This window comes from Saimiri boliviensis, chromosome 12 (assembly GCF_048565385.1).
Source record: "Saimiri boliviensis isolate mSaiBol1 chromosome 12, mSaiBol1.pri, whole genome shotgun sequence".
NCBI classification, from domain to species: Eukaryota; Metazoa; Chordata; class Mammalia; order Primates; family Cebidae; genus Saimiri; species Saimiri boliviensis.
The window spans coordinates 22,856,783-22,861,697 of NC_133460.1; the positions used below are offsets into that span (position 1 = coordinate 22,856,783).

Below are 4,915 nucleotides of genomic sequence, written 5' to 3' on the forward strand. Positions count from 1 at the left end.
CAGAGAGAGGAAGCCTCCTGGACAGCAAACAATTTCTAGAGCGCCAGGGCAAGAGGGGAATCCTGGTGGAGGAGAGTGAACTGGGCAGAGGTTGGAGGTGGATGTAGCCCCCGAGCATGTCGGAGGTGACTGAGCTGTTTTGTGACTTTGGGTGTCTTCATTCATCCCTGCATTTACACATTTGTTGAGCACACCTTCCTTCCGTGGGCCATTCATTGGGAATATGAGTGAGTTTTCTCCGGAACTTTTAAGAAGTATTCTTAGAGAAGAAACCAGGAGGCATTGTTGTGGGACGCTGGTCCCGGGTCTTGGGTGCATCTCTTTGCCTTTTGCGGGTCAGGTTAGCAGGAATTGTGTTCTTCGGTGTTGAGACTGCAGAGTGCAGGAGGTGTTGAGACTGCAGAGTGCAGGTTCCCTCCTGCCAGCACTGACGCCTTCGGGGAATGGTCTGGTGGCTTTTTTAAGAACAACACTTAACTCAGCCTCGGCTGACCAGGCTACCTGCGCTTCCTCCAGCCAGGCTCTGTGTTTTGTGCTTTGACTCTCAAAACAACCCTATTATTATCCCCATCCCACAGATGAGGATGCTGAGCCCCTGAGAGGCTCAAGTAGGTGCCTCAAGGTCCTCCAGCCAGAAGGTGAAAGAGCCAAGGCCCGCCTGGCCTGAGGATGCCGAAGCTCCCACGGGCTTAACTCCTTTGTGCCAGCTCTGTGTGGGGGTTTTCTGTGGTCCTCACAACCATCTTCCTGGTCGACGGAGGCACAGATGGGGTAGAAGTAGGAAGGCCAAGCTGGAACCAGAGCTCCTTCCTGAGCAGGGTGCCTGGGCCCTGCCTAAGGTGCTGGGCAGCCTCCTGGCGTGGAGGGCGGGCTCAGATGCTGCTGTCCCTGGGCAGCCTCCCGGTGTGGAGGGCGGGCTCAGATGCTGCTGTCCCTGTGGCCGTGGGGCTTTTCTAGGCACCCTCCTGACTGCTAACACCAGGAGAGCCTATGATGTGGGACCGCTGCCCCATGACATGTGCCAGGTGTCTGTACGTGACCACTGGGAAAGTTTGGCCCTGGGCTGGGTGGTCCCACACTGTCCGCCAGCCCCTGCACCCAGATGGCGTGGCCTACACCCCTCTGACGCCTGCCCGTGCTCAGCCCTGGGACTTCCCTCCTTCCGCCGCGTCTGACCCTGGTTGCCCTGGTTCTGCCACCCGGCGCGGCAGCCCTTCCGGAAGCCACGTCCTCCTGGGAGATTTGATTATGTCCTGGTGGTGCGACCTCGCTAATGCAATCAGGAAGTTTTCTCAAGACTTCAGCTGCTTTGTTGGCGGCCGGGCCTGGCTCTCAGCAGCTCTGCAGGCTGGAAGGGCCCAAGAGACCCTCCACCCACCGGGTGTCTCCAGCAGCAGGGAGGGCTCTGGGGCGCAGCCCATTGCTGCTCTGCCCTCCTCCCTTCTTGGGGTAAGCTCCTCAGCTCTGATTTTATTTGGAATCATGGAGCGCCTGTATCTGTCTAGAAAAAGCACTTAGCAATGAGGAAACAGCACTGCTGAGAATACTCCAGAAAGCAGCCATTTTCCATGAAGGTTAGGCTCTTAACCGAAAATTTTCAGAGAGGAAATTAGGGGAGAATCCAGATATTCTCTCTAATGTGGTAATCAGCTGCAATCAGAACCCGAGCGCTGTGTTTGCTTCTGGGAGTTCTCCCAGGATTACCAGAGCTGTCACAGTCGCTGTCACTGGCCTGCACTGGAGTCGGTGGAAGCGGCTGGTGGGGTCAGGGAGCGCTCTGGGAAGTGGATCCAGGAGGGCTGGGGGCAATGCTGCTCCTCAACTTTCCTGCTCCCTCCCCCAGCTCCCCCCACAGGGCAGAGCTCAGAGGGGACTCTGCTTAGCAAATGTGAAACATGGGACAGGGCCTTCCAGGCAGCAAGGATTGGGAGCTGTGGCCGGGGGAGTGTGTCCAGGGGCCTGAGTTGAGCTGAGGGTCTAAGTTTTCCCAGCAGGGCAGGGTTGAGTGTGAGGACGCTACAGGGCAGGTTTCTGTGGCCTCAGAGTGAGGACAAGAAGCGGGAGACAGGCCACAGGGTGCCTGCTCCCTGCAGCAGGGTGAACAGTATGGCTGAGCAGAGGAGCCCGGCCGCAGGTATTGGAAAGAAACCCTTCTCGTGTGTGTCCTGGGGGCTGGGCATGGCCTGATGGGCCCCCTTTGCTCGTGGTCACAGGAGCCCCTCCATGTGGGGTCCTGCTGAGCTGGCTTCCGTGGGGCCGGGAAGGACTGGCCTGGCCTCCTTGCTCACTACATCTTTTGGATAGTGCCAGGCAGGTTTTTGTGAGCAGAGCAGACAGAGAAGAGATGCCCAGTGATGTTGGCTGTCCGCTGCAGAGCTTCCCAGAGCCTGAGCTCCGGGCTGAGGGTCCCTGGACAGACGTCATCTCCCGGGCTTCAGTGGAATCACTCACAAAGCCACCCGGTGCCCACCCTCCCACCACAGAGAGCAGCTGTTGGAGAACCCGACATGAGGCTTTGGAGACCTTGAGGAGGAGGAGACACGGGAGATGATGGCTGGGATGGTCACCGTGGCATGGCTGTGCCGTCACTGATTTCTGCCCACCCGCCCCCTAAGTCTCACTCTCAATTTCCTACTTAATTCTTTGGAGAGCACCAGTCCTGAGATGAGAGGTGGTATGTTCACTCTCTGGGAGTTGAGATGGAACCCAGGCAGTCAGATGAAAGTGCCGCAGCCACGTGCTGGGCCTACTACATGCCAGGAGCGTCACTATCATCCAATTCCTAAAACGACTGTCCTGCGTGTGCTCCCCACACCTGGGCTACCCTGGGGGAAGCGGGGCTGCAGGAGGCTCAGTGACCTGCCCTGGGAGAAACGGATGGCGTGGATGCCTTGTCCGCGAGGGGCTGTGCCGGGAGAAGACAAGATCATTCCTGGAAGCTGGTCCAGCATCTCCTGTGCATGGTGCAGCTGCTTGGGCTGACACCCTCCTCCCTCTGCCTCCTGCTAGCCAGTCCCTGGGTGCATTCAGGCATGAAGCAGCAAGGTCTCTTGTCCCAGAAGTGACTGGGACCCACAAGCGAGTAGGCGCCCCCCGCCCCATGCTAATGCTCTTCACGGGATGAAACCCAAGGTGGTATCAGGGAGCCAGGGGCCATGGCTGTGACAGCCACCCACTCCAGACCATAGCCACATTCGGAATAGTTCAGAGTGGCCTGCCTTGATGACGTCACAAAGGTCTCTATGGAAATGTGTCACAGAACCAGAACTTAAGGGCATTTGGATGAGGCTGAGGTGAGATCAGGTCATGGAAGAGCATTCTCAAGTTAGGTGGGAAACAGCTGGAGACCCCAGGATGTCCTCAGAACCTTTATCTAAGCAAGCACATGATAAGGTCTTTCCCAAGAAATAAGCATGGCTTTTCGTCCTAGTTGAGAAAGGTTGTCGTAGATCTTTTTCCCTTTTAACCTTGGCTGCCAGGAAGCTCAGTGCCAAGCTTTATGCTCCACCCCGGACCTACTTTCCTTGGACTGGCTCTCGGGTGCAGCCCGGTCTCTCCCTTCTTTATCGCATGAGGCTGCCTGATTTCTGTACATTTTGCCCACTGGTGCTGACAGCTGGACACTCTTTCCTGAAGGAGCTGATGCGTAGAGTGAGTGGATGATGACGGGCTGTGACAGGGCCTTCTGCCAAGGATTTGGGCTACGGGGTGTGGGCTGGGAAGGAAGAGGAGGACCCTGCTCCTCAGAGGGCAACCAGGAACATATTCCAGGGAGCACATGCCTGCAGGGTTATCACAGCCACAGGCTGTGACGTGGACACTGGAATAAACAGGATGTGGCGAAGCCTCCTGCATACGAGGGAAGGCTTCCTTGCTGGCCGCTGCTGTCATGCTCCTTGGCCATCTTGACCCATCACTAGGGCAATGTCAGACACCTCTGTCTGTCTGAGGGCTTTGCCCCTAACCTGGTGCCAGAAAGAGGCTTAACAGCTGCTCCTGTCTCGAGGCTTCCTCCATAACCTCTCGCTAGGACTCATGCAGATTGTTCTAATTTTTACTGATGAAGACAGTGTCCTGGTGGGCCTAGCAGTGCACGCAGCTTTTCTCTTTCCCAATCATTTCCATGGGTGAACCCCCAAGTGTGGAATGACCGCTCCAGTCAGATGGTGAATGCAGTGAACTGTGGGCCATAGCCTCCCAGGCCAGTGCCCCGGCCTGGCTCCTGCACCCACACTCGCTGCTGTTGGCTTTGCCGTGATAATACTAGCTTGGTATAAAACTGCACCTTCTCCCTCTGTCTGAGTTTCCTTGACGGCTGTGGTGGCTGAGCAGTTCGCCCCACTTTGGGTTGCAGTCTTGGTTTTGTTACTGTTTGTATTTCATCCATGAATGATCTATTCATACCCATCATGCCTTTATCAATCCAGAACTTGAATTCCTTAAAATGCAAGGGAATTTTTAATGTATAATAATGTTAGCTATTGGTCTGTCATATTTGATACAAGTGTCTTTCTGGCCTGTTTCCATCTTATTTTTGTTTATTTTTTGTCCACTCAGAAGTTCAGATTGTGTTCTAGTCAGTCACGGCCCTGGTTCCAAAAGGGGAATGTCCCTTGAGTCCCTGGCTGGCCTCCCTGGGAGAACACCACCCCCAACCCCGAGTCCGGAGGCCCAGGAGCTGCTCCGGCTGGGTGCGGTCTCTTGGGCAGGTCTTGGGCACTGGGGGCCTGTGCCTGGACACTGGCATTTTGCTTCATTCCCACTCAGGGCCTCTCCCCAGCAGGCTTGGGAGCTGGGGGTAGCCAGACAGCTGGGGTAGGGCTGGGGACACTGCACCAGTCTCCCAGGCCTGAGGGGCCACAGAGGGGAGTTCCCAGCTTAGCCCCAGGGGTGGCCACCCCTGAATTCTCACCAA

General features: G+C 56.4%; 1 long non-coding RNA gene across 1 annotated transcript; it reads left to right on the forward strand.

Annotated features, from left to right (window-relative positions):
- The first annotated feature begins 1,287 nt into the window (after positions 1 to 1,287).
- LOC104651718 (uncharacterized) lies at positions 1,288 to 3,844 on the forward strand. The gene is made up of 2 exons (XR_745146.2): positions 1,288 to 1,449; positions 2,305 to 3,844. It is a non-coding gene; the product is annotated as an uncharacterized LOC104651718 (long non-coding RNA).
- Positions 3,845 to 4,915: the final 1,071 nt, after the last annotated feature.